This window comes from Thunnus albacares, chromosome 15, assembly GCF_914725855.1.
Source record: "Thunnus albacares chromosome 15, fThuAlb1.1, whole genome shotgun sequence".
Classification (NCBI taxonomy): Eukaryota; Metazoa; Chordata; class Actinopteri; order Scombriformes; family Scombridae; genus Thunnus; species Thunnus albacares.
In genome coordinates this window covers 27550603-27567426 of record NC_058120.1, presented here as the reverse complement: position 1 = coordinate 27567426, position 16824 = coordinate 27550603, and the positions used below count along the sequence as shown (strand labels likewise).

The following is a 16824-nucleotide window of genomic DNA, read 5'->3' as shown; positions in this document are numbered from 1 at the left end:
GATCATCATTTTCTCTTATCTACACAGCTGCTGACTCTCTCACAGCAGGATATTCTGAATCAGTCTGGAGGACATATCTGCCTTTCACCCCCCATTTTTCTCTCTGCCCTGCTGTCTTCTCCTTGTCGTAAGGTGAAAACCTCATTATTCCAAATTCGGCTTCTAAAAGGGGTATTTACAGCACAGTCTATGACTTTAGGAAACGTGGGATCCGTTGTGCTTTTGTGCAGAATTTTTAACAGAAAAATAAACTTTTTAAAGGAGCCATGCAGTTGAAACTGATTTAAACCCAGATATTATGTCCTGATTCATCAAAAAGCTGCGAAAACATGCTGATCACCGCAGTTTACGGTAAACAAGATCTTCGTGTAATAACGTAATAGCTCAAAAATATTTGCACGAGTACAAATTGGAGACGAGAAATGGGAGAAACTACAAACGCGATTCTGAATAAGAATGTTTTCTTTCCCAGGTTTTTGTATTAATGATCATGTTTTGTTTATTATATAAGAAAAAACATATTTATCTTATTTAAATCAGGTCTAAAACTGAGACCTGAGACCTTTTGTGTTTCCACAGAAAGTGTTTTCATGCTGAGCTGCGGCGGAGGAATAATGAAACAAATACAGAGATTTGAACTTATCACTATTTTGACTGACTCAGACCGCCGAAGCCTCATTAACTTTAGATAAAAACAGGATGAAGCTTCGCATTCACACAAAATACAGCAATGCGGCACCTTCCTGCAGAGGTGTGGGTGTGTTTATTTGTGCTTTACAACATAAACCGCCTTGAAACAATCAGAAAATAACGTTTTATGTATCTGATTAACAACTTTTGCCAGCGCTGCTCGCTCTCTTCATTCACTCTATAGCTCGCTCGACCATCTCTCTTGCTAGCTTAGCCGTGGAAGAAGGGGCCGACTGTGTGTTTACAAACACCAGACACACAACAGACAAATCTTGCATAGTTTATCTTTTTAAAGGGCAGGTTCACATTGTTTTCAGTGTCAGGTGTCCGTATGAACAGTGAAAGAGGTTTTCCTCGCTGTAATCATTCCTCCTGTTCATACCGGATATTAAAAGATCCTTCAAATGTGCTTTCAATGGAAGTGATGGAGGCCAAAATCCACAGTGTGTCCACACAGTCATTTAAAAGTTGATGTGAAGCTTATATTCAGCTTCAGCAGTCTGAGTTAGTCATATCAAGTGGATATCTGACACATTTACAGTCTTTTTAGCATCAAATTCCCTCTTTGTGTTTCCTCGGACAGTGTTTCCCTGTTGAGCTGCAGGTGGAAGTATAGTAACAAAAAGAGGAACTTTGGCACTAAAAAGACTGTAACGTTGAAAGATATCTACTTGATTTGACTCATTTGGACGCTGAAGCTTCATATTAGCTTCAGATAAACTTTTAAATCCATTTTTTGCACAGAAGGAGGACTGTGGATTTTGTCCTCCATCACTTCCATTGTAAGGTCATTATGAAGGGATCTTCTAATGGTCAGTATGAACAGGAGGAATGATTACAGCAAGAAAAACAGGTTTCAATGTTCATTTGAGCTCCTGACTGTTGGTTTAAGACAGACCTTTAATACATCGATGGTTCAGATTCTTCTTGTATCTTATTATCAGGTGTTTATTCATTTTCTATTTGATATTACTATTTTTGCTCTCTCTGCGATGTCGTCTTTGCCTACTGTCCTCTTTTTCACACCTACTGTATGATCTCACTAATTGATAAACGAGCCTAATGAAGCACGTAGGAAACATGGTTTTCTCTTCCAAGTAAAAAAGTTCAAATACTGTTTATCAAGTGTCTCTGAAGCTAATCTTTGATTTGCAGAAAGATTTTTTTGTATTTCGGATGTTTTTACGCTCCCTGACTGACTGACACTTGTGCATGGTGTCATATTTTAAACACTATTTGATCAATAATCATTATAAGACAGACACTTATTTACATAAACATGTCACAAATCATTAAAGAAACGGCGCCGTTCGTGTCATTTTGAACAAATTACACATCCTACAAACACAAATAACACATTAAATCCTCTCGTCTCTGACACGCTGACAGCCGCGTGTGACAGCAGACAGATTATCTCTCATCCTCTCGCTCCTCCTCCTCCCTTTTTCCTTCCACTTTGACTCGTCGCCTCAGGTTTTCTCTCCTCTCTGGCTCGTTAATTAGCCGCACGTCTACTTTGAATAAAAAAAGAGTTAAAAAAAAAAAAGAGAGTCAGTGCTGTGGGTCCGGGTCAGGGCCTCTCTGAGATAATTACCACTTAGCTCCAAGTGCCACTCTGTGTTGTCTTTGGCCGGATTCAGGGGGATAAGTGAGAGAGTGTGTGTGTGTGTGTGTGTGTGTGTGTGTGTGTGTGTGTGTGTGTGTGTGTGTGTTGGCTCTCTGAAGAAAGAAGTTTTTCATGTTTCATATCCGTTTTCTTATCTTTGTTCTTTAAATGTGTGTCGTTCCCAGGGCAGATGGAGGAAAGACTGTGTGTGTGAGGGGAGTGTGTGTGTGTGTGTGTGTGTGTGTGAGGAGTGTGTGTGTGTTGGTGTAAAGTTGAGTGTCAGCTCACTGTGCAAGTTTTTTTCTTTGAGGGGTTTTCTTATTTCTGCTCTCCGCATGTCGCACTTGACTGCATAACTGATGAATACAGCGACACACACACACACACTTGCATACTGTACACACACACACACACACACACACACACATACGTCACACTGTCTTTACTGTAAGTCATTAGTGAGTTTGCATCACACACACACACACGGTTATCATGCGAGAATCCTCCCATCTGCTCACACTCCTGCCCGGCCTCATTACCGGGGGCTCCTGTTGATAACAGACTCCCGCTTCTTTTTTTAAAGACTCCATAAATTATTCAGTAATTAAGAGGTTTGTGCTGTTGGGTTTGTTCTGGAAAGCTGCCTGGCTACCTCCACCTCCTCCTCCTCCTCTTCCTCCTCCTGACAGCTCTGCAGGAGGAGACATGACAGATGTAGCAGGGGAAACTCCTCGTAGAGTCGGAGTGAACTTTGCTTCTGTCTTCTTGCGATGGCAGAAAGTCAGTTCATTGACCTTTTCATTTGCAGAGTGTTGTTTACTACAGCCGGGAGAGAGATATATATCGATATCTGAACAGACATCGCCCGGATTCTTGTTATAATAATACTTCTGTCGAGGAGGACGTGCCCTCGGTCGTGGTTGTATATTATTTATCAGAGTATCTCAAACATTTCAACAGACTTTAATGAAATTCGTTGGATAGTTTGGCCTTGAGCCAAGGAACAAGTGATTAATTTTCTCTGTAAATCCAGGATTTCTTAAATTTACAAGATAGCGCTGCTAGAAAGCGCAGCACTTGCTTGAAAGAAAAAAATAATAATCTGACACATGTATCCCACCACTGTCTCATCATCATGTATATTTTATTGCAGATCTATATGCTCATTAAATATTTCAAAATACTCTTCATTATTAAAGCGGCTATAATCAATATTTCTTATAACAACACTGTATGAAATGTCAGTGCATGGAAACCTACAGAGAATTACCAGCAACTCTGCAGCTCACCTCGGCTTTATGGAGCTTTATAGCCGCTGTATGCTAACTCAGTAACAGACACAGTTAGCTGTATGCTAGCTGGTGAACATAGTGGAGCATTTAGCAGCTAAAGAGCCAGATATTTCCCTCAGGAGTTGGTAGAGAGTAAAAACAGAGCTAAAAGAGAGTGAATATTGGACTTACATTCACCAGGTGGACAGAAACACGACTCCAAATGAATGATAATGTTTCTCCGTAACTGCTAAATGTGGAAATAAAGCAGCTGTTTGCTAAAAAGTTCAACACGTCAGTGTTTCCGCTGCCACCAAGTGGCCAAAAATCTGTTATTGCAGGTTTAAAATGTGAAATTTAGAGGATAAGATACAGCTAGCTAGACAGATGGAGATAGATAAATAAATAGATGAGCCCATGAACCTAAGAATTACGTTCATATCGGACAGTTGCACACCTCGCCATCTCCTCGTCGCCACAGTAACGTTCAGTGTTAATGCAGGAAGTAGTGAGATCTTTATGTAGCGAGGTGGAGAGCACAGGCGTGGAGGTCAGGACTGCTGTAACTATCTTTTTCTAACCTTATTTTATTTGTCTAATCTTTAGTTTATTTGCCACAACCGCAGTCTTTCCCTAAACTTAAACCATATCATAGTTGCCATGCGCAGATATTGTAGAAATTTTTTAAACGCCGGCATAGCTTGTAAAAGATGTCGTCACTGAATGTGATCTGGGGTTTTGCAGAACGCTGTCTGGTGATGAAGTTGATAAATTCTTTTACTTTCTCAAAAAGAGACACTTTTTTCTTCCTCTCAGTCTTCCTTGGTTATGAGCAGAAAGTGACACTGTTCACGTGATGGCGCCCTCTAGCAGCTGTAGTTATTATAACAGGAGAAAAGAAGGAAATTAAATAACTGTTACAGATATATTAAAGTTTGTGTGTGGAGGAGGTCGGGATGGATGGATAGTCAACATAGTTTTTAAAAAAACTATGACAATGAAGGTCAGCTTACCTTCAGAAACAGCATTGTCATATTAGAAAAAGTAACGTTTAGTAGTAATTTGGTTAAATATAATGATGATGTTGTGTCGATAGCAGCGGTCCAATCAAAATTAACTTGACTAACTTTTCTTATAAATACTCCCTTCATCATCTCTTCTGTTTTGTCCTCCTTTCCTTTTTCTTCTCTTGCTTCATTTCACATTTTCCCTCCCTCTCATCTCTTTCCATCCTCTTCCTCGCTTTCCATCTCTCTTCTTCCCCCGTCCCCCCTCCTCCTCCCTCCTCCTCCTCCTTCCTCCCTCCTGCAGCTGATGATCAGTGTTGACAGTGAGATCGTAGTCGGGTTGTGACCTGCAGCAGAGGTCTGCTCCCTCATGCTTGGTTAAGTGTTTGTGTATTTGTTTGTGCGTATCTGTGTCTGTGTGTGTGTGTGTGTGTGTGTGTGTGTGTGTGTGTGTGTGTGTGTGTGTGCTCAGAGTTTAACCCCCTGGCGGCAGCGTTCAGGCTGCTGCTGTGGACTCCGGTCAGTCCAGGTCAGAAGCAGAGCGACTGATACATCAGCTTCCTCTCTACCTCCATCTCACATCTTCATTTGCTCCCTCTTTCTCTCTATTATCTCTCCCTCCTTCCCCCTTTTTTATCCTCTCAACCTCCCTTTAATACTCCATCTCTTCCTCTCTCTCCATCCTTTTCCCTTCATCCCTCATTTTTTTTCTCATTCATTCTCTTCTTTCCTTCCTTTCTTCTATAATTTCCTCTTTTCATTCACCTTTTCTCACTGTCTCCTATTCTCTCTATTTTCTTTTCCTTCCCTCCTTTCTCATCTTAATTTTGTTAATTTAGTCTCTTCGTCTCATTTTCACTTCCTTTCCTCACATTCCCTTCCTCTCCACCTCTCTCTCTCATCTCCATGTTTCTCCCTCCATCACATCCATCTCTCTCCTCTCCTCTCATGTTTCCTTCTCTTCTCTCCTTCTCTCATTTCCTCTCCTCTCTTATTTCCTCCTCTCCTCCTCTCCTCCCTTGTTTCCTCCTCTCCTCTCCTCTCCTCTCCTCTCCTCTCCTCTCCATCATGGAGGCAGATCTCCCCAGGGTGCCAGTTATGTAAGAGCTTAGCGTGCTGATGTGATGCGAGAGGAAGTGTTTAGGCGGTCGAGCTGCTTAGACCCCCTCCGCCAAACAAACACACACACACACACACACATGCACGCACACTAGAGCTGCATGCAATCTGGCATTTTAGCATGAGTTATACTTCTGCTCCGACTTCTAATCTGTGTGATGTGGGAGCAGAATATCAGAGCGGCTACACTCACACACACATCACGGTGATTGATTCTGATCATCTAATTTAATCAAATCCACTATAATCAAATTTTATGTAAAAACCCATAACCAAATAAGAAAACCTCCATTCAAAATCCCATCAGCCAAAGTCCGTCGTTTAATGTAATTAAACCCACGTTTAAAAAGGATGTAATGTAATTTTTTTCAACGTTATAACCGGAAAGCTGAAAAAATGAATTTGGCAGAAAAGTTGGTGGGTTTTTTTTTTGGGATATTTTCTGTTCTCATAAAGCAAATAGTTGTTTAACTTTGTTAAAATCACTAGAATATGGAGAGTAGACACCAGGAACATGCTTCATTTCTGCAGAAAGACATGCTGAATGAAAACTTGCATTGAATAACATCCTTTAAATCGATATTTCATGACTTAAATGCAACGAAACTCTAAAGCTTTTCCACATGCACGTTCATCTTCCTGCTGTGAGTTTATCCCGACATCAGGATTCTTCTTCGTCTAATGAACAAAGGATGATTTCTTTATCTTTACAACACCGTGAATTCACCTCCAGTTTTTCGGGTGCACTTGTTAGTTGTCACATTCCACCTACTGAGCCGCACATTTCTTTTTTAAATGCGCACAAATGAGATGCACAAGTGTGGAGGGAAGGAAGCAGCAAATACTGGAAACCATGACTGAGGCTGCCTGGCGACCATACGGCCTCAATCCCGCTCTAATAGGCCTATTAGTCACAGAAACAGACTGTGAGTGATTATGAGCAATCAGGCTGTACAGAGAAAGACCACTAAGGGAAACAGTGGAGGGGAGGGGAAGGGGGAGGAATGGAGGATGAAGAAAAGGGGCGAGATGGAGATAGAAGGGGACGGTAAAAGAGAGATAATCAACGGTAAAGAAGAAGGCAGGAAATGGAACGAAATATGGAAGAGCGGAGGCCGCGGCGAGTCCCTGAGATGCTGTTATCACTCCACACGGAAAAAGGTTAATTAAGTCATTCAGAGATGGGGGGGAAAAAAAAAATAAAGCATCGACCAGGCTGGACGTACTTCAGCCTCCCACCATGCATCAGACAAATCAAATGAAACCGGCTGGACGCTCGTATTCAGAGGCGGACAATGCGGGCCGGCTAATAGGCCGCGCCGCTAAATACGATCATTTGTCAACATCAGCATGGCAGAGCAATATAGATCCATCTTTGACACGTGTATATGTGTGTGTGTGTGTGTGTGTGTGTGTGTGTGTGTGGTTAAACCCTTCAACCGTCGCCGTCGCCGATGCAATACGGCCGCGGTCGCCATGGCTACGGCGAACGCAGCTCAGGGGTTCGTTCTCATTAAGGAGTTAATTACCTGCTGTGGAAACATTTTTCACCTTCGGCTGACGAGGTCGTCGTCAACAGACAGCTGAGGAGCAGAGCTGCTGTTTTTACCGTCGGAGAAATGACAAAATAAATGTGATTTATTCAATAACGGCGATCAAATGAAGTGTGATTGAATTTTATTTGCATGAAATGTGGAAAAAACCAACTTGTACTGTAGGACAAACATGTTTGATTATTAATTTAGATGATTCCTGCATGTGTTTTTACATCTATTGTGCAACTTTATTCAGTATTATTTATTCATTCACATAATCGTTTATGCAATATGCCTTTACGTAGTTGCAAAATATGCTCCGCAAAATACATATTTTATAACTTTTACTGTGTATTTAACATGTTTACCCTTTATTTGTAAGCATCACATTATCAATAATACATTTATGCACGCATTTAACCTTTAACCTTCATTTGACAGGCAGCTCCAGTGAGATTAAGAGTTTCATTTTAGCATCATGCTAAAAATAAATGTTGCAGACAAACCAGGCAACATGTTTGGATCAGTGCAAAAATGATTGGGGTGTGTAAGAGGACCCCCCCCCCTACTGTTATTAATATTTTCTACCTAATATCTTAAAAGAATCTATCTGGCAAACTTAACAAACAGCTGAAAATATGATCAAAAGTTACTGAAATGGTTTTATAGCCACCAAATTTGTGTGTGACAATTTTTAAAATTATATGTTTGTGACAAGTTTTTAAAGACCTTCAGTAGGAACCAAACATCAACTACTGCGGCTCGAGACTGAATCCAAAGCAGAAGTAATGTCCCACCAACCAGCCACTAGATGCTCCGACTGACTCCCGTTCAAAAAAAGAAAAAAAAAACCTCGACTTCCCTCCAGAAAAAGTCAATCATGATCCTGAGCTAGCCTAGTAGCTGCGTTGCATCATAACCCTGCGTCCCACAAACAAATATGTGTTTTTTTTGAATAAACTGTGTGAATTTATTGTGTGTGGTTAGCCACGGAGCTAGATCATTTCTTAACAGCCTGAAGCCAATTTTTTTTTGGCTTCATGCACCGCCGAGCAACTTTCATGGGAATGAACAGGACGCCATCTTTGAGTCCCGTATCCATTTCCTCCTAATCCATCCATGGCTGCAGTAGCTCACCAGCTATACACATCCCAGTGTACTCAGGGCTTAACACAATGTTGATTCTAGTCTTTTCCAATGATATACGGACAAAAGAGTGAAAACCAAGCCAATTGATACATAAATGGAAAAGTAATTGACAATTATTATGATAATTGTTCGTCATTTTTCCCTTCAAGCTTCCTAAAATTTAATGCTTCACTTTGTGTTATGTAACAGTAATTGCAAACTGCAGCTTTAAGAGGTTGTGATCAACATTTTGTGACAATTTTCTGACATTTTGTAAACTAAAAGATTAAATCACTTAATCTAGAAAACTGTTGGCGGATTGATCGATAATGAAAACAATGATTAGTTGACTTTAACCTCTCTGTAACAGGTAGCCTGTTCGTTTTATTGTCCTGGTCAGGAAAAAACAGCCTCATGCTAAAAATAAATGTTGCAGACAAACCAGGCTGCAGCACATTACAACAATCAAATTCTCATTTAACCCGATCAAAGTGAAAACGCTCATGAAACATGAGTTCCACTCTGTTTCTCATCCATTTCATCCTCCCTTCCCTTCCCTCCTCTCTCTCTCTCTCTCTCTCTAACAGATCGAGGCGTTTAGTGTGATGTGTCCCGTCTTGACTCTCCTGAATGGATCTCTAACTGTCGCCCTGAATTTACAGCACTTTCCCTCCCTCATCAGTCGTGCCGTATCACGGTGAGGCGGTAAGTAGGCAGCGAATAATCACTGTAAACATGATCACAATAATAATGATGGTAATTGCCTCTGCTAACGCTGCCAGCAGCTCTCTAAAGCCCTGTTTGTTTTCTGATCCCTCTTCACAGGAGTCATTTTGGTCTAATGGTCCGTTTAATCTCTCTCTTTCTCTCGTTCTCCTTCCCCTCCCGCTCTCTCCATCTCTGTTCCCTCCTTCTCTTTGTCTGAAATGGAGCGTGCAACACACTAAATGGAGATAATAGAGGCTCCATTTTGCAGCTAAGAGGGTAATTTGCTGCATCTTTGAAAACATAATTCTTATAACAGTATAACAGAGCTGTTCCTTTGTTGCTCTGTTTGTCGCAGGTCTAATTCAATAGGCCTTTGCAGTTATTTCAACTTTTTTTAAAGCTCATTTTACAGTTGAAAAAGTTCCTAATTTCAAAAGAGCCGAAAGTATTAACATATCAAAACGGCAACAGATCCTGTAAGATCTAATGAAATGAAGGTTCTCTCTGAGGTTGAGATGATAAATGATCAGTGGAGGAAGAAATATTTACATCCTTAAATAAAAGTAACAATACAGCAATGTAAAAATACTCCTTTACAAGTCCTGCATAAAAGTACATAAGTATTATGAGCTTGATGTAGTTAAAGTATTGCAGTAAAAGTAGTGGTTTGGTCCCTCTGACTGATATATTATTATATATGACATCATTAGATTATTAATAGTGAAGCATCAGTGTTAGAGCAGCATGTTACTGTTGTAGCTGCTGGAGGTGGAGCTAGTTTACACTACTTTATATACAGTTAGCTAGTTTAGTCCAGTGGTTCCCAACCTAGGGGTCGGGCCCCTCCGAAGGGTCAGCAGATAAATCTGAGGGGTGGTGAGATGATTAATGGGAGAGGAAAGAAGAAAAAACAAAGTTCTGATACACAAATCTGTTTTCAGTTTTTGGACTTTTTCAGTGGTATAAAGTAGCATCAAATGGAAATACTCAAGTGCAAGTACCTCATAATTGTACTTAAGTACAGTACTTGAGTGAATGTACTTAGATACTTTCCACCACTGTAACACTAAAGTATCTTTTATTGACAAAATGACCGTGAATGAATGCAAATGGGATTTTACAGACTGACACTGTAGTATATTGAAATATAAACACGTCTGTTTTTAATAGGCAAAAAATAAATATAAGCATATATGAAAGGTATTTATTTGTCAGATATTAATGGTTTGCTTAGATTTAAGTCCTAAAAAGTTCACTCAGTGGTGCATAGTGCACCTCTTAACAAACTGAACCAAATATGAGCTGTTTCAGCCTCAAATGCAATGTCTACATTAAAGGAACAATCTCAAAGATCTCCGTTTCGCTCTCTTTGGTGGCACCTTTGGCGATAAGCAGTAATTGCAGGTGTGTTTTCAGACTTCACTTCCCAGAGATCCAAACAGTGTCGCCTGTGTGACGTCAGTCATCAGAGACCAGATAAAAACAGTACGCCGCTTCAGACGCAAGTGAGTTGAAGTCTGTTACGTTTGCTCTACCTGCTGTCTCTGCTGGGTGATAGAAAACACGTCACTAGCTTGTGATTTTTCCCTGGAATGTCGTCACCAACACTCAGTTCATAATACTGCAAATGCAGGAGCTTTCATCAGTGGGCCGTAGGCTCAATCACCATTGTGTTGCCTTATTTGGCGATAGATAGTGACTTAATAGACATTTATTTAAATGACAGTCTTCCAGATTATTACTGCTGGTAGACATCTAAATTTTAAAATGCGGTTTTGCATCCACACAAGTATTTCCAGGTCATTTCTGAGGAGAATAATTAATCTATATTGAGGTTTAAAATAATCACTTACACAGTGTTTAAATGCTGCTGAATTCAAGATATAGTTGTCTCAATTATATACTTTTCTGTTTCTGTTATCAGACAACGGAGCAAATAAGAAATAATTATTTCATTACATTATAAACTGTTAACCAGCAGTCATTGTGTATTCGGCCATATTGACGTTTTAAATGATGACAGAGAAAGTTAGAGGCGACTTAAGGTCCTTAACTTTACTGCCACACAGACCCGTCAGATTACATCATGGATAAAGTTTCCAAATTTGAGGTGAATGTATGTAGAAATGCTTCCTATAAGTCAAACTGTTGTGAACGCTTCATTTGCAAAGTTACCTACTTCCTCCCTGTGATGACGCCAGATGTGACATATGTCCCCTTTAAGATTTTCACCCTCTGGAGCCTGTTTTGGAAAAGTTTAGGAGGGAAAAACACACTTTTAGACTGGACGGAGGGCTGAACAACCTATAGTTTAGTCCCAGTTCATCAGAAACACCTGCTGTGTAGAAAGAGAGTCCAGGTGGAAGCTGCAGTCTCATTATCAGCGAGCGCTTGTTAAGGCTGTCTGGCTAATGAAGAACAGGTGAGGTGATAAAAACGTTTTAAAGCCTTGATGACCCACGTTGGTAAATTTGAATGTAGTTTGTAATGACGCCTAATCATCCGTACACAGAGAGACCGAATCAAAGCAGCAGTTTCATAAAGCTGCATTTGGTGCCTCGTTTGATAGTTGATTTATTGTTTACAACAGAGCTTTGACTGACATGTTAACTGGTTGTTATCGTGTAAACATAAATCACTGCTACATAGCTGAAGCAAATAGCCATAAATATTCCTGTGTTGGTTTTGTGCAGGTGGATAAACTGGAAATAAATGAGAAGATCTACTTCCTGATTAGGTTGTTTGACTGTTTGTTAGCATGTTTTACTGCATGCAAACTGCTAGCAAACGCTTAACGGATGAGGTCTGATAAATAACAGAATGCTGTGCAATAGTATGATCAAAGATGTTACACACAGTTTAGGAGGGTGCTGACCTTCAGATTTATGACGTAACAAAACAGGTTGTGGATGAAATAAACTTTCTACTTTCAGCAGATGGATGTGAAAACAAACTCTGCACATATGTTGTATTAATGTATTTTATTTTATGGGACTATTTACAGTATGACACATAAATGTTGACATTTGATGCACGGCGCCATATTTAGCTTCAAGCTAATTTTCATCTGCAGTCCCCTTACAATTAAAACATATAAGAGCACAATAACAAAAACTACATACAACAGCACATCACATACACCCACGATGTCAACTAGAAATCAATAATGTAAGCCTTTCAAATTAAAAGCATGATTATTTGCGTTCATAAGAAGACCATGAGATGAAACATAGAATCCTGCACAGTGAAGAGAACAACATCCAACTGAAGGAACAAGAAGAAAAAAACACATTTTTGAGATAAAGGGGACTTTAAGTTTGTCCTGTGGGTCGTGTTTTTATCTCCGACTGCTTATAAAGTTCTGCTCTTCATCATCAGAATCAGCTGTCATCACTCTAAACTGGATTTAGGTTCAGCTGAGCATATGTGAGCTATGTTATGCGCTTTTTTTTTAAGCTCACGTTAGCAAATGCTATTGTTTTAACGTTAACATGCTAATGCTGTTAGCCGCTAGTTCTGCTAAAAATGCATCCAGTGCTGCTGACTATAATTTCTGGTGTAAATTATTCATCATTGGAAACAAACTCTCTATTGAAACTCAGAATAAAGAACGTTTTGTGTGATTTATGTTTTTTTGGGGTGGGTTAGAAGCCGTTAAAGGCAGGATGACCCAAGCCACTGGTTTAATTAAGCATTTAAACTTAATTACAGAAAATGTAATTGAACAGCTGAATAAATGGAAACCACACAGTCATGTGCCAGATTTAGCGTTGCCATGGAGCAGTGGTGAACCTCCATCATTCTGACAGGAAAAGACACTGACTGGCCCGGATTCAGTTGAATCAATATATTTGTTTTTCTCCCTCTCGTGGAAGGACTTCCCGATATTCCGCAGACACATCGCATCACTTCAGAGGCGTTGGAGCGGAGCTGCAGGCCGACTGACAGACTGGCAGGCAGGTTTCTGTTTTTCCCCTTCAGGTAGAGACGTGTCCCTGAGTCAAATTAGATCCGCTGACATCTCTTCAGCTCTTCCTTTTTCCTCTCTGTGTGTGTTCGGCTGAGTCCGCAGTACATCTAAGGCCTCAGACGGGTTGCGGGGACGACGGCGGCGCCGAGGAAAAACGTGCCACGCTCTGTCACAGATGGCGCCGCCAAGCGCATCTGAGAACATCATGCTCTGCTGAGGAAGCGTCAAATTGAATTTGTTGGAGGAAAACAGGTGTGCTGAGTTAGGTGCTGTCGTTTTAATGCGTCCTCCTGTCTCGCACGGACACACATACACACTCACTAATACTCTGAGAGCACACACACACACACACACACACATAGAGGACAAACTCAACTCGAAGCCTTATATGTTTCTGAACAAGCATCAGTGACACCAAAGTCACACCAAAGTCTTCACATCTTATTGTTTACCACCAAAACTTCTAAACTCTTAGAATTAAAATAAAAATGAACTAAAATAATTGTAAATCTGAAAATTACTGCCGAACACGTATCATGAGCTCTTCTCAGTGAGCTGCAGGAAGACCTCAGACAAAAAAAATATTATTTTTATAAACACATTTTGCTGTCTTTTAAGATTTATTGGCGCTAGTATTTTAAATTTGCACGTTGATTGACATCTGACATCATCACGATGGAGGAGGAGTCACAGTAATTACAACCCAACAGTGGACGTTGCCACGGGAGACCGCTGTTGGTTTCCTGTTTCCAAGCGTAACTATGATCATCCCCTAACCTTAACCCTGAGGTTAACATTGTTGCCATGACAACAGAGGTTAACTTTAAGGAACATTTAGGTTTCAAAAAAATAAATGTAGGATGTTTTTTTCGGGGGTTATTCATTTATATTTTTGTTAATATATAGAGGTATGTTATGACAAAACATCAACTTATGACAGAAACACTGCAGTTTAAACTGTTCAGTCCAACTCTGCTTAAATTTGCAGGTGTATTTGGATTTTTTTTTAGGTAAAACTCCGTCCTGCACTGACATTTTGACAACAGCTAAGTTGGCTGACCTGCTTGCCCCTTGAATCTGTCAGTGGGTTGCCAGGTTGGGGTGACAGATGTGTGTGGATTGTGTTTCATAGACGATCTGGCAACTTGGATAACGTCAGACAAACATATAAAACCTATGGATCCGTTTATGACGATTATTCATAGTACAGTCTGAAGTTTGGGAGTTTCCCAGGAGAAACAACAAAGCGGGAGGGGTGCTGGCAGACGGCCTCGAAATCCGGGGAGAAACCCAGGAAAAACGGGAATGTTGGCGAGTCTGAACCCACACCACATGTTTCTCTAAACTTGACAAAGTGATCATTTTAACTCAAACCATGATCTTTTTCTAAACCTAGCCAAGTGCTTTTTTTTCTGCCTAAACCTAACCAGACCTTAACCACAGCATCATCACATCATAAAAACTCATTATTTCTCAACAGTGATGTGTTACAGTTTTGGAAAGCAAAGATAAATGAGGTTGTCCGGCTGATTACTGCCGATAGTCAACGCACGGTATATTTTTAACCCTCATGCAACCAACTACACAATCACAGCCATCTTGTTCGTTTGTTTATCACCTAACAAACCAATAAGAGAAGGAAATGCATGTACATTTTTGTCTTAGTGATAAAAACACATTCAGTCAACTAAAAGGAATACACACGGAGGGGGGGAATCATATATTATATATAGTGTTATCACATTAAAACATAGTCCTAACACATCCTCCCACTACCTCACACCTTGTTGGTATTCAGGAGATCTACCAGCCGGTTCAATACTTGTCAAGATTAGCACGCTCCCATGAGTCAGCCAATCACGGTTCACGGTACATGACTTGCCAAACCGAATCACCCAATCCTGAACCAGAGCTGAGCCTGAGTGATGAAGGAGCAGCCGAGGTCTGACATTTGTGTGTGTGTGTGTGTGTGTGTGTAGATGTGTATGTTGCTTCCTGTGTGTATTTTCATGTGATGTTTGTGTTTAGAATTTACATAAATGCACTTTTTTTTTTCTCTCTCTCTCTCTCTCTTTTTTCCAATTTTTTCCATTCGGATGCATGTATGCGTTTGAATATTTTGTGTGTATGTTGTGTTTCTTGCACGTGTTAACGCGTGAATGCAGGCTCATGTTACATTTCCTGTGTATGTGTGTGTATGTGTGTGTGTGTGTGTGTGTGTGTAGCCTATATCTTCTGTATATATGTGTGTGTACGCTTGCCGCTGTCTGGCTACAGATGGGATGTGTCACACGCTGAGCGGACAGGCGTAGTGAGGCGGGGGAGGATATGGATGGGTGGATTGATGGGGGGCGGGGGGGGGGTGTGAGTGGAGGGAGGGGTGGTGGGGGTGGCGGTGGCGGTGGGGGGGGGTTGTGGGGGGTGATGGTCATTTTAACATGAGTCAGCTTTCCTCTGACCTTCACCATACGACTGATGTCTGATGTAGCCGGAGGAGGTCCGCTTCAAAAGGCGTTATGAATATTCAGTGTTTCCTCTCTCCTTCCACAACCAGGCAATCCATCATTCATAAACATGCCTTCACAGCCGGATGGAAGTGTGTGTGTGTGACTGTGTGTGTGTGTGTGTGTTATTGTATTTTTTTCCATCAGCTTTTTGTTCATAACATTAAAAAATGATGCTAAATTTATTCAGTAGCTAAGTTTCAGTCGACCTTCATCTGGTGTTTCACACAATAAAGCCACATCGTTAAGATCCTGCTGGAGTTATCATAAGTCTTGACTAATAAATAGTGTTTATGTCAACATTGAAGTTCTTATTATGACAGGGAAACTCTGATTTCTGATATATCTGACTTGGAACTTGATAAGTTATGTCTTGTTTATGTATCCCGATATCACAAATCACAAGTTTGCCTCAAGGGGCTTCACAACCTGTACAGACCCTCGATTCTAATAAAGACAAAACTCTACAAAAAACATCTGTTTTGTTCCTCTTCCAGGACGGACAGACATGAAACAGATGTTGTATGTGCAGAATAAACCACATAACAACAGTATAATGGAAGGATATTTGTGTGTGTCATTTCTTTAAAGGATCATTCCGCTTGCAATTTAAGGTTTTATTTTTGTAGTTTTATCAGTTATATTAACGTTAAACTCAGTTCCCACTTATATATAATATATATAAATTATAAACACTTCTGATAAATTTATTCAGCACTAAAGTTTTGGGTCAAGTGACCTTCATCCAGCGTTTCACAGAATAACGCCGCGCTCACGTCCCGTAATTATGATGGAGGGAAACGGTTTTCTGAAAGCTCTGATATTTCCGACTTGCAGGTCAGATCGTGCGAGACGCCTATAATTAAATCTTTGTCACAATCTGTGTCAAGACTGTACGCGTCAGACTGTGTGATGAATATGTGGTGAGTCATAGAGCTACGTTGTAAAAAGAGCAAAGTAGACAAGAGCGGAGACACGTCATCGACTCGTCGTGCGTCAGATGCAGCAAATTGACACAAATGTCTTTTTTTGTTTCGCCTCCGTCGTTTTGCTTTGCGTGTGCAAAGGATGTTTAAAGGAGAATGAGTCAGATTTTCCCCTGAACGTTACTCCAAAAACCTCATTAATGAAATGTCACACCGGCCCATAAATTCAGTGTCATTTCATGTCATACTCTGATTGGTTGGTTGGGTCGTAGCAGCTGTCACATCATGAGAATCTAGTGGTTCATGGTAGATATATAGAAACTCCTGCACTGTAAAGTGGCACAAATTGTGTCTTCTTCT

At 40.6% G+C, this 16824-nt stretch overlaps 1 long non-coding RNA gene across 1 annotated transcript; it reads right to left on the bottom strand.

Moving 5' to 3' along the window:
• Positions 1-2013: 2013 nt before the first annotated feature.
• LOC122998487 lies at positions 2014-11850 on the bottom strand. The gene is made up of 2 exons (XR_006407433.1): positions 11244-11850; positions 2014-2204 (listed from the first exon to the last, which is right to left on the bottom strand). It is a non-coding gene; the product is annotated as an uncharacterized LOC122998487 (long non-coding RNA).
• Positions 11851-16824: the final 4974 nt, after the last annotated feature.